Source organism: Amblyomma maculatum, chromosome 11, assembly GCF_055883805.1.
Source record: "Amblyomma maculatum isolate TAMU_Amacu chromosome 11, ASM5588380v1, whole genome shotgun sequence".
NCBI classification, from domain to species: Eukaryota; Metazoa; Arthropoda; class Arachnida; order Ixodida; family Ixodidae; genus Amblyomma; species Amblyomma maculatum.
This window is the reverse complement of record NC_139354.1, coordinates 139,058,436-139,074,851: the sequence shown is the minus strand read 5'-3', so window position 1 is coordinate 139,074,851 and position 16,416 is coordinate 139,058,436. Positions and strand designations below refer to the sequence as shown.

Here is a 16,416-nt window from a genome sequence, read left to right as displayed (position 1 = left end):
TCGGGAGTGGCGTTTATATGTTTATTTATCTTTCTTGATGACAGCTAGCTGGCGTGCTTGGCAAGCGTGTGAGTAAATGTGAGGCGGCAGACACAGCCGTGAATTTCGCCTCTCCGTAACGCGGAGAACATTTGCTCAGGGTCGAAAATAAGAATGGGGAGTTCAATAGTTTACGCGTTAAGGCAGTCTTTAGCACGGCAATAAAATAAGTAAGCGATATGTGGTGCCTAGAAAATCAGATTTTCCAGAAGCAGTATTTTAGCCTGTAAAGGCTTGGTATCTGGAGATTGCTCTCCGGCCATTGTAGTAGTATCATGCTTGCAATTGTCGATGCTGCAGAGCAGTTAGATATCTTTGTAGGTTTCTCATTTTCTACAGAATGTTCCGATATATCATGGCTCTAAAGCCGACAGAACCAGGAGGAGTGCTTCTTGGTTACCAATACATTGAGAATTTCAGTCATTATAAAAAATACACCAAGGTTAAAAAAAAGCCAGCTTTTTGCTAGCGCCCTAGCCCCGTGCGCATTTAGGTTCGTTGATGCCACTTTTGTTTAGACCGAAACACCAAAGCAACACTTTATATTTCTTTTCATTTTGTTCAATGGAATTTTATTGGTCAGCCTCCTCGCAGGCTAGTCTCACCGCAAAGAAGCGCCAAAGGCAAAGCGAATCCGTAAGCCACGGTAATGGCAGATGAGCCTTCCTCTGGGCCTGTATGTGTCGGCAATATAATAGTGACTTACTTAACCAGGAAATGCCGTAACGTTCAAACACGTGGGGAATAGGGAATATTCCTAGAAACCACCACTCAAATGAAAGGTACGAAGGTGCGTCATTTAGGGGGTTACATAGGCTCTGGTTCCATCCGATAACAGCTTCATACCTGGACATATAAACAAGTGCTAAATGCGAGTATTGAATGCAGCAAATACTTATTAGTTTTACAGTTGAGAAGAAACACTTACCATATTGGTGAAGATGTGGTTAAGTTGGAAGCCTATCTTCGGCTCTTCCATGTCAACGTATCTGAGGGCTACCTTTACACAATATAAAAAATACTGGTTAGCATCTGCCAATATAATTTCCACGTTTGATTTCTTTTCGTAGTAATTATTCTTAGAGATAAAATGATGACATGAAGCGTTGAATGGTTTATAATAAGAGTTTAGCGCAATTGTCCTAGTGTAAATATGCCAGGGTCGATCTTCTGCTTACTGATAAACTAGAAATTCTGCGTAACAATTGACGTTGCCGATTTCATCAGCCTACGTATGCCAATTGCCGAAAGGAGATCTCTTCCATAGACCCAAAGGGTTCCTGTTTTGAGTCAGCAGCGGCGCCGTTAGTGGAACAGTTTCTATTTTCGTCCTCTCCCCTTTCTTTCTCGGTCTGCTTATTTGTTTTTCTCTTGGAATTGAGTGCAGTTACTCTTAGAGACCATCAAGTACCTTAGAGTCGCACTAAAGTCTCTTCGCATGATCATTTTTTTATGTTTTGATTTTAACATAGTTAACTAGTTCCTTTACTCTGGCCCACTCTGCACACTTAGTATATTTAAGAGGGTCCCGAAAAGTCTATTTACTTAAACTAAAAAGAAAAAAAAAACACGCACACGAGAATTAGGTATCCTATCAGTGCTCTCCGCCACGCAAAACACTTTGCGCTAGCTTTGTAGCCGATTAAATGTGATGCTTCTCCTCTCTACCTGTAACTCAACAAAAAGGTAGGGATCAAGTCTCGACTGCGCCCCACAACGCCCAGTCACGTGAGAGTATGCAATGAATAGGAGCGCCAAGTAAATGCCCTGTGACGCCATCGCAGAGGTTCACGCGCGGGGATGCCTCGCATAAACCGATTGTTATCGGCCGCCAGGAGAACGTTTAAGAATTATGTTAATTATACACGTTGAGCAAATGTCTCAAGCCTGAGTCCCGTACACACGCAGATCACCGCTAGGGATTACTTGCGTTACATTATCCCCTTTACTAATATTTCATGGTCTCTTTGATGTTTTACCAATCGTTTTTCCTTTATTTGCTGATCGAGAGGTTCAGTGCTTAGACTGAAACCTAGCCACACTGTTTCTACGCGATTAATAAGTAACCAGGACATGTAGCTGTTACACAATTTTCTCTGGGGCTATACATGCAAACTGGTCTTCATAATAACATATTGTCTGCAATATGTGCTCTCCGAGTTCCAATTGTGCTAGTTATTTATTTCAATCATGCTGTCAGTATGCTCTCACTGTCTATTCTATGAATACTTATTTCTCGCTCCCTGGACATCGTTACAGGTCCTAAACCGCTGTTTCTATCTTAGCCCGAACATACCTTTTTATGTTTGGCCTTTTTTTAGATCACATTCTATTTTGCCTAGGCAACGTAATCAGAACCGCTCCTTGATCACTCAGAGTGGAAGGACCTGACAACGGAGTTTGGGGATCCAGATCGGACTGTGGTGCCGGCGGTTGTTTTCTCATGTAGGGGAGCTAGGACAAATCCGTGAGCAAAGTAATTTCTCTGGAAGTGAAAGAACTGCATTTTGTCCATATTTACAAAAGCACTCTCGCTGTCCCTCATAGCCAGACCTTACTTGCGATGTTAAGCGCCATAAAAAAGCAACATTCATTATCCAGCTTTTATAAATCACGCTACATCTTCTGTAGATTGTTTCCTGTACTAATAACTAATCCAGGCCATTGAGCACTGTATATAAACGCGTGGTTAATAGTAACAGTGTTTGTAAAGCTTTTTTTTTTAATTTCTCTTTTATTACATACGCGAAGTCTAATTCCTTTATCTACAGCTTCCATATTACTGGGACTACTCTACTCTATGTATGGATGTCCTGGGCTATAATTATCAACTTCACGACATTTGTGATGTCTCTCGTTTTTGTCTCTAAGCGCTCACAATTATTTTCAGTCTATGCCTATTTGCGATCGGTCTTGTTAAGGCTATGTCTTTCTTAAGGCTATGTCTTTCTTCCGAGCAGTTCTCCATGTTCTCTGCGTAATATTTTATTGAGTCTGATATCCTTTGCCTGGTGACTATATTTATTTGCTCTATGAGTTGAGTTTGACTACGACGTTAAAGGGTTTAAAAGAAGGCTAAAAAAAACTTGTTTGCTTCTTAACCCGCGTAATATCACATAGCAGCCCTTATCTTCCCTTCGAGAACTTGAACATGAGATAGAGAGGCATAAGCGTTACGATTCTTATATGTTGAGCTTAATGGCGACTAAGAAACATTTTCGATACAGTGTCATCCGCACGTGCACGATTTGCATATTAATTTAGTATTGCTAAGATTTTCGTACAAAGCATATGCTTGTAGTGCAGGTTTCTCGCAGTAATTGTATCAAATGTTTCATGGGCACATATTGCAGAGACCCACAGTGATTGAAGGTGCTGCCGTGCAAAGTTACGCGTTAAGTAAAGCGCGTTGATTTCATCCTAGTGCAGCTGCGAAACTTGAGTAATGCTGTACGTTGACACCGCTGATGCCCACACAATGCAAAGGAAATGCAGTCCAAGCAGCAAGCTTAAAAGGGCTTGCCTCTCACTCTGATTTTATGCGTTGACCAGAGTAAACAAATGTGTTTTTGCGTGGTGTCTTGTGCAGTTCGTTCAACATGTAACTGGCTCAGCTATTGCCAAAAAGTTATACAAAACCATTGCACTGAAAGTGCCACAAGTAACTCGAATTTAAAAATACTTGCATGCGTAGTTGAGTTCTACAATATAGGATGTTGACTTTTGCAATTATGATGGAAACGAAGTAAGTGTAACTAGGATGAAGATAATTATTCTCCATTTGGGCAACGCATGTAGCTATTCTTGAAATGCAGATCGTATATGCCTATTCTGTGGTCTTTTTTCTAATATCGTGCACACCGCTACTATTCTTCGACACTAGAATACTACACAAGAGGTGTATAATAGAATAAAAAATGCCCACAGCATTCAACATGGTGGCGAGGTATTCTATAAGGTCGGTGATTGTCTTAAATGTCTTTGTATATTCTTCGTCGGTGACAAAACATACTTCAACAATGAATTTATCAAGTTTTTTGGTTCTGTTGGCTTCAGTTCCTGTAAAGAGAGGACATAAAAGTTCAATAAAAGCTTCAAATGCAAACTGAGTCGCAATTCATTATTTTATTATAAATTATCAGTGCAGCCCATAAGGCGAGGACGAGAAGAGACGCAGACACAGCGGGGTGTTTCCTCGCGTCCTCGACTCGTGTGGTCCATTGATAATGTCTAACCAACTTGCCTAAGCGTCTAACTTGTCTCCATTATTTTAAAAATTTAGGTTTCGTAGAAATACGTAAAGATGGCGTACGTCTATCAACTGGTGGTTTCTGCGGGTTAACTGATTTTGTAACTGATTTCCGCGCCTCGTGACGCACATGCATATACATACCCACACTAAAGAACGAATATATCAGGATAACTTTCATTACATGTATACAGATAGCCCATACCGGTGCTGGAAAACATCTTTCCCTTCTTTTAGTATATAAATAAAATAACCGCTGCAACAACAACAGCGTTTATCCTCTTGAGAGTTTTGTGAGGATGTTGCGGGGACCTATTGCCATACCACAAATGCTTCTCGACGAAATAATCTTGTACGATGAGGAAGTGAACCATTGTGAAATAGTCACAGCATTGATTAACTGCAAATGGAAGTGCTTCGTCGCTGTCTTAAGTTCCCATATGAAGTGCTAAAAAGGTGGTCACATGACTCCCTGCCGTCATCGACATCAAGAGACATTATTACTGGTTAATAGGGGCCAAAATCAAGACGTATACTGAGGACAGCAAGAATTCGTTGTACAAAGCTCCCAGCTCCCATTTTTTATTGCCGCTCTCTCCTTTGGGCAGGCATTTTTTTATTATTAAAGTTAGCCAAAAGCGGTGTTACATGTTTCAAGAGTACCACTCAGTTTATAAAGCTTTTCAGTCCACTCAATTCCTTCAATCAAAAGTGGAGATAGCAAAAAATGCTTCAAATTAAGGTGTATGGTGTGCCTTACATGCAAGTAAATTCGCAGTATCAGCATTCAGTCAAAAACTCATTCCTTTATAACTTAATTAAGATTTTGTCAGTAATTGATATCAAATTCGCCTACTCTCGTGGCGTATCACGAAGTATACGCACGCAACGTATCTGTCACGCTAGTTCTTTGGACATCTTAACCACTCTATAAGAGAAAAACTGATTGATGTATAGGAAGGGAAAGGCGCGGTAACTGTTTCACTTGTTTTCTGTGGACATCTCAACCGCGCCGTAAGGGAAGGGAGGAAGGTGGGAGTGAAAGTGGAAAGAGAGAAAGAGGAGCCGTAGTGGAGGTCTATGGAGCAATTTCGACCACCTGGGGATCTTTAACAGGATCGAGGAAGGTGGAGGTGAAAGCGAAATGAGAGAAACAGGAGCAGCTGTTAAGGGCTCCAGAGAAATTTGACCACCTGGAGATATTTAACGTGCACTGACATCGCACAGCACACGGACACCTATTCGTTTTGCTTACATCGAAACAAACTCATTGAAAATAGTAAGTAGCCCTTCACTGCATGACCGCTTTCTCTCGCTCTACTAACACTCGCACTTTCCCCCGTTTCCTTACGACGGGCCCCGCCGGGGTGGTGCAGTGGTAAGACGCCCGACTACTGTGCCGGAGTTCCCGGGATCGAATCCCGGCCTCGGCGGCTGCGTTTCGATGGAGGCGAAATGAAGTGGCGTCCGTGTGCTGTGCGATGTCAGCGCACGTTAAAGATCCCCAGGTGGTCGAAATTACTCCGTAGCCCTCCACTATGGCCCCCCTTTCTCTCTATCCACTTTCACTCCCACCCTCATCCCTTCCCTTACGGCGCGGTTCAGGTGTCCACAAAGGAAGTGTGACAGATACTGCGCCTTTCCCTTCCTATGAACCAACCAACCAACCTTACGACGGGATGAGGTATCCATGTCTGTGTGATCTACAGAGCCTTACTTTTTTTATAATTCAGTTCGGTTACTACCTCCGAAGAACCATGCTGATATCTTTGCGCAAGCATGGGAAAATGGTGGTTTGTGTTTTTGCCATTTGTCACAATTTTATTGCGAAGGCTTTCAAGTCTCATGGTTAAAATCTCGCGTCGGTGAGATTAGTCGGCGAAATTCCTCGAGTGAGAGATACTGCACCTTTCCCTTCCCGTAAACCAATAATGGAAATGGACATGGAAGAGTCCTAACGGAGAGACTAAAAATGAAACCTACTTCATAATGTGTTCAACCCCCGCCATTATGCAAGATGTAGAGGTAATCGGGAAAGTGCGATGCAGTGACCACAGGATGGTGAGGTGCCGAATTAGCCTAAATCTGAAGAAGGAACGCAACAGATTAGTAAGAAAGAAACCCATCAACGAATTAGCGGTGAGGGGGAGGGCAGAAGAGTTCAGGAACTCGCTGCAGAATAGGCATTCAGCTGTAACTGAGGATGGCGACATTACCCTAGAGACAGGGAACAATAATTTCAGAGATATCATTCCTGAGTGCTCAATAGAAGTAGGTGGTAGAATAGTAAGAGAGGATACCGGCAAGCTGTCTAAGGAGACGAAAGATTTGATTAAGAAACGCCAGAGTATAAGAGCTTCCAATCCAACAGACCAGATCGAATTGGCCGAGATATCAAAGCTAATCAATAAGTGCAAGGGGGCCGATATAAGGAAGTATAAGATGGAGAAAATTGAGCATTCTGTAAAGAAGGGGGAAGCCTTAAAGCGGTAAAGAAAAAATTGGGCATAGGTAAAAACCAGATGTATGCGATAAGGGACAAGGCGGGCAACGTCATCACTAATATGGAAAAGATAGTTAAAGTAGCCGAGGAGTTTTATACAGATCTCTACAGTAGCGAAAGTAGTCGGAACCGTAATGAGATTGGCGGTAGGGAAAAACAGTCAGACGTTCAACCAGTGACGAAGGACGAGGTCAAGAAAGCACTAGAAACTATGAAAAGGGGGAAATCAACTGGAGAGGATCAGATAACTACAGATTTTCTGAAGGACACGGGGGATATCGTGCTAAAAAATCTGGCCACCCTGTATACGCAGTGCCTGGTGTCATCGACGGTACCGGAACCATGAAAGAATGCAAACATTATCCTCATTCACAAGAAAGGGGACTCTAAGGACCTTAAAAATTACAGACCAATCAGGTTACTGTCTGTTACGTATAAGGTATTTACTAATGTAATCGCTAATAGAATCAGGACAACCTTAGACTGCAATCAAGCAAAGGATCAAGCAGGGTTTCGGGAACGGTACTCTACTATCAATAATATCCATACCATCAATCAGGTGATAGAATAATGCTCGGAATATAACCAGCCCTTATACATAGCATTCATTGATTACGAAGAAGCATTTGACTCAATTGAAACCTCGGCGGTGATGCAGGCATTGCGAAATCAGGGGGTAGACGAGCCGTACTTGAAAGTGCTGGAACATATATATAGTGGCTGTACAGCAACATTGTTCTGCATAAAGAAAGTAACAAAATTCCCATAAAGAAAGGTGTTAGGCAAGGGGCACAATCTCCCCAGTACTATTCACAGCTTGTTTCGAGGAAGTATTCAGAGACTTTGAATGGGAGCAGTTAGGGATAAGGGTAGATGGAGAATACCTCAGTAATCTGCGATTTGCTAATGACATTGCCTTGCTAAGCAACTCGGGGGATGAACTGCAAAAGTGATTGATGACCTAGACAAGAAAAGCAGAAAGGTAGGCTTGAAAATCAATAAGCAGAAAACTAAGGTAATGTTCAACAGCCTCGGGAAGGAACAGCAGTTTACATTAGGTAGCGAAATACTGGAAGTAGTAGGCGAATATGTTTACTTAGGACCGGTAGTAACCGCAGATCCGGACAATGAAAAGGAAATAACAAGAAAAATAAGATTGGGATGGAGCGCATTTGGCAAGCACTCGCAGATTATGACTAGCAGCTTACCGGTATCGCTCAAGAGGAAAGTATACAACAGTTGCATCTTGCCTGTAGTCACCTATGGGGCTGAAACGTGGAGGCTAACCAAGATAGTTCTACTTAAGTTGAGGACAACCCAGAGGGCTATGGAACGAAAAATGATAGGGGTAACATTAAGAGATAGAAAGCTTGCAGAGTGGGTCAGAGAAATAACTCAAGTTACCGACATTCTAGTAGAAATTAAGAAGAAATGGACATGGGCAGGACATGTAGTGCGAAGAGAGGATAACCGATGGTCGCTGAGGGTAACAAACTGGATTCCAAGGGAAGGAAAGTGTAGCAGGGGGCGGCAGAAAGTTAAGTGGGCGGATGAGATTAAGAAGTTCGCAGGGGTCAAGGGGATGCAGCTAGCACAGAACCGGGTTAAGTGGAGAAATATGGGAGAGGCCTTCGCCCTGTAGTGGGTATATTCAGGATGATGATGATAATTATGATGATGAACCAATAATTGAAAGCCGTTGAAATTTGATGCGTTCAACAACGCGCCCGCGGTGTACTGTGCGCAACAGCAAAACTCAGGCTTTTGCATTTCTCTACTGCAGAATATGCAATGTTCTCGGAACATTTTCGTTATGGCCATAGGCGTTAGGGGCATTATTAATTTGCGTCCTGTTTCTTTCACTCTGCAGTGGGCTTTTAGTGAAGTGTTAATACCCGTGAGAAACATGGCATCAGGCCGAAAGCCGTTTAGGCCATATGAGCCGCATCAGTGTACAGAATGTGTCCCCAGCCGTTGCGTCGCTCGTTCTCAAACGGGTTACAATCAAATACATGGTTGTTATCGATATAGGATTATGTAATGATGCTACTGAAAAATAGGTATTTTAATGGAATGATTAGTTAATTTTACACAGTCAAAGATGTAAAAGTAAAATAAGTAAGAGGTCAAAATAGTCATACGACTATGACGATGTCCAAGGTATGCGATGCTACGTTCACCGGGAATAGATTTTCCTCTACTATCCGCTTATTTGCTGACGATTGTGTAATTTACCGCCCAATCACTAACAGTACTGACGTTGGCATTCTTCAACAAATCTTAACCAAATCAAAGCTTGGTCCAAACGTTGGCTAATGTCTCTTAATATTTCAAAAACATGTTTGATTTCGTTCCATCGTCGGCGGATGCATACTCCTTCTAAATGCGCTCTTTTTTGTTCTGAAGTGTCATCCGTCTCTTCCTGTAAGTACTTGGGTATTACTGTAACGCAGAGCCTAACATGGTCATCTCATGTCATGAACATCGCTAACGAGGCTAATCGTACCCTTGGTTTCATACGGCGCATTATACGTTTTGCCACCCCAACCATCAAATCATTAGCATACATAATTTTTGTTCCTCCTAAACTAGAATATGCTTCATCAGTATGGGATCCTCACCAGTCTAACCTTTCTTTAACCTTAGAAAAAATACAAAATCGTGCTCTCCGTTTCATTCATTCTGATTATTCATACTGCACTAGTGTGTCTGCTTTAAAATCTAGAGCCAATTTACCTAGCCTTGAAACCCGACGGAAAATTTCTTGATTGTACCTCTTTCATATGTTTTATCATTCATCTTTAGGAGAATCAGTCATATCACCTGCTTATCGCCTATCAAGCCGTATTAATCACCATAAGACCGTCTACGCCCCCTCCGCAAGAATACCGCTCATTCTCGATCTTTGTTCGTCACTTCATCCCGGGACTGGAATGATTTACCACAGGACGCCGTGCATCATATCAACGCCATCCATTTTAAGAACGCTATCAAGACCATTGTTGTTTAAGTCTCATTCCCATCCCTCATGTAATGCCCCATACCTGGGGCCTTTGAGGTAATAAATAATTAAATATGTTTCTCTCTTAATGAGCCAAAAAATGCATGATAGTGATCATAAGTGCGTAATGTGTGAAAATCTCGCGTTGGCTAATTTGTTCGCGCGATGTGCCATTAAGATTTTGCGAGTGACAGATAGTGCGTCTTTCCTTTCCTGTAAACTAATTATAGCAGCCAGTGAACTATTACGTTCAACAGAATGCTGGTTGTGTTCTGCAAAGGACGCGCGATTTACCGAGTCCAGCAGCAACGCTCAGGCTTTCGCATTTCTGCTCTGAATCTGTTGTAGTGCTTTCTGAACGCCTATTCTATAAGGATTGCTAAAACCCATAGGAGACAGTAATCAAAGGATATTCATTTTGATGGGCGAATGAACTTTTTGAAGGGTGAAAAACGTGAAAAACGTCTCTTTTTCATGACTGCATTAATAATAATAATAATAATATTAATAATAATAATAATAATAATAATAACAATAATAATAATATTATAAAATAATAATAATAATAATAATAATCAATCAATCAATCAATCAATCAATCTTTATTTAATGTGCGCAGGAACAACCATGTGGTCTTTGTGCTGCAGCACAAAAAAAAAAATGAAAAAGCACAAACATGTTTACACACACAGAGAGAACACAAAAAAAAAGAAATAAATAATACATGAAATGGAACTGAGACGAAAAGTATCACGGAAATTAAGCAAACAATGAGTATCATCACTTATATACACAGTGAGAGAATTTTTTAGCACACCAGGAAAAAAAAAGAACGGTAGGTAGAAAAGAAAAAAAAAACAGATGACTGACATTGATTATAGTAATATAGAAATATACATAAAATAAACAACCATTCCAGGCGCAACAAGTGCATGGTACTTAAAACACAGGCTAGAAATACAGAATAATACAATAAAGAAGTAAAATTGAACAAGGGACAGTAAGATTCGAATATAAAGTTTAAAGTTGAAATATAAGCAAGAAACGGATAAAAAGTAGTTCAAGATACAGACAGCATTGAACAGGAGAAAAAGCAAAAAGTGAAGTAAATACAATTTAAGGCTAGAAAGTGGGAGTTATATGTGATAAAGTACTATTTAGAATACAACGCTACGAACATCCAATGTAAATGAACAGAGCGAGTTTTGGAAGATGTCAAGGTGAGGACAAAAAGAGTTAAATAACCACTGCATCCTGTCCAGAGGGGAGTGGGAATGAAGAGGAGAAACCTGAAATGGTCTGAATTCCCTCATGCTCTTTCGCGGAACGCGCAGTAGGATGTACTCTAAGAGCTGAGGGCACATAATGTGGCCATGAAGGAGTTTGTACAGAAATATGATATCAAGTCTGATACGACGGCAGTGAAGGCAAGGAAGATTCAGTTGGGCGCTCCTGGTGGAGCGAGAGGGGGAAGTTGCGAAAGGAAAGCGATAATGAAATATCCGTAAAAATTTTTTTTGTACTCTGTCAACCTTGTCCAAGTTCGATTTGCAAGTGCCATTCCAAACAACCGACGCATACTCCAAGACCGGGAGGCATATGGACAGGTACAGTTTTAGGAACGGAAGTGGAGTATGGAACTCTCTCGAAAGTCTGCAAACGAATCCGAGTGTGCGCATAGCCCGCTGAGCAATGCGTTTAGTGTGAGAGGAGAAGCTGAGGGTGCGGTCAAAAAGTACACCAAGGTCATTAATTTCATCAACCCTGTCCAACAGCACAGAATTCACAGAATAATGGTAGAGAAAGCTATATGTTTTACGAGTAAAGGATACAACTCTAGTTTTGGAAGAATTGAGGGTAAGTCGATTCTTCGCACACCAATCAGAAAAAGCAGATATGTCCAAATGCAACAACAAGCATAAAGAAGAAACGAGGAGTTCTTGATCGCCGAGGAAACATCGTTAATAAAAACGGAGAAGAGAAGCAGGCCTAGTACTGAACCTTGAGGAACTCCACTCGTTGCAGGGTAAACGAAAGAAGTCTGTCCATTGACACTGACAAAGCAGAAGCGATCAAGGAGATAGTTGCGTAGGAGGGCTACGAGTGAGACTTCAACGCCAGAGAGTAGAAGTTTTTCAAGAAGTAGTGAGTAACATCGTCGAAAGCTTTGCGCATATCACAGTACACACTGTCAACCTGACGCCTCTGAAGGACTGCTGCAGAGGCATACGTCATAAACGTGACTAGGTTGGTAGAAGTAGAGCGACCCGACTTGAAGCCATGTTGATTCAGTACTATGATATGTTTGAGATGGAAGGAAAGTACGTTGTGCAAAGCTAATTCGAAAAGCTTAGAGGTTGCTCGTAGAAGAGAAATCGGACAATAATTGGAAACATCAGATTTATTTCCAGACTTGAAGACAGGAAACACGCGCGCCATTTTCCACACGTGAGGAAAATCAGCATTTTTTAAGCAGTTATTAAATATGATAGTCAGTACTGGTACAAAGATATAACTGAAAGCTTTTATTATGGCGGCTGGAATGCCATCAGGTCCAGGAGACAAAGATGGTCTGAGACGCTTAAGACTCGCAGTTATCAACTCCTAGTCAAAGAGTATGAAATTAGATAGTTACACCAGATGGGAGGCAAACGGAATCACAATGTGAATGTTTGTAAACGGAGGAAAAATGTTGGGCAAAACTGTCGGCAACATCCCGAATTTCCGAACCCTGAGAGTCAACTAAGGTGATACTTAGATCTGATTTAATGGAACGCTTGCGAACATAACGCCAGAACTGACTAGGACGATTTGAGGCACTCCTCTCTAAAGACTCAAGATAGGAGTCGTAGTCCCACTTGTATAAGCATTTGCAAAGAGAGCGCGCAAGGCGAAACTCATCTGCCCAATTGTGAAACTCAGAGCGTTTCGCTTCACGATGGGCCCGTTCCTTGAGTTTTAACGCCGTTATTAATTCCCTTGAAAACCAGGAAGGGACCTTCCTACGCGTAGGAGTATGCAAAGGTATGTACCGACGCATACCATCAAGTACTATTTCTGTAAAGCGACTGACTTGTCCATCTGAATCATTAATGTCATTTAAAAGGGACCAGTCGACGGAAGAGAAGAAATTGAAAAGATCGACATGATCACCACGTGCATACGCGAAACTGGGCGAATTCACCGCCCAATCTGAATTAGTACAGGGTGAGGCAGAGACAGAAGTAGCCACAAGAAGTGGAGGGTGAAATTTGTCACAGCGAGTAAGCGGTATGACGAAACTCGAGACTCGAACACTTTCTAAATTCGATAGACAGATATCGAGAATATTACCACAGCAGTTTTCAATTAAATTGTGTTGCTGCAAAGAGCTAAAGGCTATAAAATCAAGTAGAGCGTTACACTTACTTAATATGTAATGATTGTTGTGAGAAGAAATAAACGAGTTTCAGTTGATACCAGGAGTATTAAAGTAGCCTAAAATAAGAAGTTTGTGTTTGCTATGACGGGTTATAACATGTTCGATTGAGAGTAGAACATCATCATAGGCTGGAGAAGGAAGATTCGGAGGAATGTAGAAAGCTGCAAGTAAAAGTTTTCCATGTCGATTTAAAGTGCGCTCAAGCCACACACATTCTTCAAGTTTCCAGATCGGAACGTCGAACACACTTCACAAAACTGTCAATAGCAATGAGCACTCCACCTCCTCTTGATTTGGGACCTGTTTCAGGGCGGTCGCTACGAAAAACAGAGTAATTATTTGGAAAGAGATCATTGGAAAGAATATCACTTGACAGCCAGGTTTCGGTAACCACAACAGCGGTATAGCAACAGGACAAGACGCTAGAAAAAAAATTCAGATCCCTTAATCCGAAGACCTCGGGCGTTTTGATAATAGATGTCCAAATTAGGGACCACTGCAATTTTGCGTCAGTTGTGAGGGATGAAGCATATCGTCGTAAAGCTTCCCAAGAAAGTCCTTGTATATGCAACCCATCGGCCACATCGAAGGCTCAACAAGCTTACTGTAGGATTCTTCATCAACTTCAATATGGAAGGACGAGTAGGAGTCGTACCTTGTTTTCAGCTGCCGGTAGGAAATGGGGGTAATATTCACTGACTTTAGATGGTTGGTAAGATCTACTGATGTTGTATCGGGACTGAGTTTAGAGGCGAAAATAGTCTTCGGACGCTTCTTTTGGTAAATGGCAACGTTCAGGACAGATGAGCTCGATGCGCCAGTAATGGCTCGACTTCGGTGCTTCTTCATCGCACTGGGTGAGTTACCCGCACGGGGAGGAGCAGAGGCAGAAGATGAACAGGTAATATCGCCGGGAGTCATCCCTCGATGAAGAGCGGCGGAGTAGTCCACAGACGGCTGCTCCTAACGGGTGGGATTGCCCACGGAGACAACGAGAGGACGCTCGACGAGAGGACGCTCACACTGCGAAGCAGCTCACCGCACAAGCTCCTGGCATTGGCACAAGCTCCGCGAACATTGGCACGTAGAGAGGCAATGACCTCGGCTTGTTGTACGAAAATCCGCGAGTTCTCTCCCCGAAGGCGCTCGTTCTCATCTCGTAGCTGGGCAACCTCATCGTTTAGAAAAGAGATTCCCTCAAGCGCGTCGAGGAGGAGAGCCCTTAGCGAGGCAAACTCATCGCCATGTTCGCCGGTCGCGGTTGAAGGGGGGAAAACCGGTCGGGTGTCTGGGCCGGAGCGGGTCGACGGGAGAAAGGAACGTAGCGGCCGGAGCACCACTGTCGCTTAGCCTAACACCGTCAGACGACGAAGACGCACACAAATTGCACACGAATGGCCGAGAGCCGGACTTCAGTAGTTGCAGCTCGTCATCCGCCCAAGTGACGCACTTTGTGTGAACACGTTTCGCACAGTCGGCACATCGTAAAAACTGCTGCTTGCCAAAAAACGGGCGAGAGCACAGCGCACAAGCGTCCTTACTGGGCGCCATCTTCGAAAAAGAAACAAAAATAATATTAATAATAATAGTAAAAAATTGGTTCACAGGAAAGGAATTGCGTAGTATCTGTCACACTTGTTTTGTGGACACCTGGGCCACGCCTTAAGGGAACGAAATAAAGTGGGAGTGAAAGTGGAAAGAGAGAAAGGGTTGCTGTACTGGAAGGCTAAGGAGTAATTTAGATCTTCTCGGGATCTTTAACGAGCGCTGATACCGCACAGCACACGGACGCCTCTTCGTTTCGCCTCCATCAAACCCCAGGCGAAGAGTCTTTTTAAAGCATCTCCAGAAGAGCGTCCAATTTCGGCAGTGGGAATGCGTAATTACCGATGCGTAAAAATTAATGTTGCCAGTTGATTGAGGACATTTTATTCCACTCTCAGCAGCTTTAGCGCGTGAATGTGACATATTCTACCAGTTGGTAGCGTGGTAGTTTCTCCTTCCATCAGCATTTCCCACACGCATCTTTAACACTGCATTAGTATAGAAGGCCTGTGAATATTCACTAAAAGGCGAGCTGACTTCCTGCGTGAAAAAATGCATAAATATTTTAAGAAATTCGTAAAGTTCCTTAGGAACTAGATTGTTTCTGGGAAATATAGTTCATGCTGCACATGCTGCATAGGAAATGAAATATGAAAGTAAATGAAATGCGCGAAATGTTTCCTTTTTTAATGCGACGAAACGTACTGATTTGGTTAATGACCCGATAGCAAAATATAGTGATTTATTCTTACCAGAAGAAGATAGCTTGTCGGCGTCACTTGACACGGCTCTCTGGTGCGTCCTGTAACCTGTATTATGCAACAAAATTGTAATTTGCTTTCATCCTACACACATTGTCATTTGCTCTTTTCGAAACGTCATTGACTCCAAAATAAAGTTTATCTCAAAACATCTTAGCAAGCAAATAGGACATAATAATTTATTATGATAAATATTTTTAGAAATGAATCTTGCATAAGAGAAATGAACTAAAGTCACTAAATTTAAAATACAGTCTGGGTTATTTTTTGCACTTTGGCAGGCAATAAATGTTATAATGAAAGAGGCAGAGCAGCACTGCGCTCTCCGTCTTTTTCATCGTGTCTCGGCATCCTCTTCGTGGAAGTATGTGCTTAAGCATTCTCAGTAAAACTTTACACCGGCTGCTACTGAACTTCAGCATGTTTTAATTTATCAACAAATTAATAAAGTGCATGTGTCCTCTGAAATTGAGTGGTTCTCTTGAAGACGGACTTGAGTATATCGGAAATATTACAGGCATTCACTGCCTTACAGTGTTAAAAATTCAACTTGTTGCTTTCGAGAGTTGTTAGCTGCAAACTTGCCGAAGAACGGCAAGAGAAGCAGACGAGACTCATTACGCTTTGCTAAACATTTCCTTCAAGCCATATCCTCAGCTATTCATGTGTAGTCCGAATAAAATAGATTGGTATAAGCCATCCTACTTTTACTTATATAGCGACATCATAATTTAAATTGCAGCCCAGATATTTTCTTTTTTGACACAGCTCCTAATTATGAGGAAACTGAGGAATATTTAGGATAGAGCTATGCTTATTATACTGGAAATGATCTAAATTCACAATCCGGAAAATACGCCCCAAAATTTATCTCGCACTCGCGCCGAATTGAAAAGT

General features: G+C 42.1%; 1 long non-coding RNA gene across 1 annotated transcript; it reads right to left on the bottom strand.

Moving 5' to 3' along the window:
* Positions 1-967: 967 nt before the first annotated feature.
* On the bottom strand, positions 968-15,566 carry LOC146175066 (uncharacterized). Its single transcript, XR_014702202.1, has 3 exons — positions 15,511-15,566; positions 3,965-4,098; positions 968-1,039 (listed from the first exon to the last, which is right to left on the bottom strand). It is a non-coding gene; the product is annotated as an uncharacterized LOC146175066 (long non-coding RNA).
* Between the last annotated feature and the right edge of the window lie 850 nt (positions 15,567-16,416).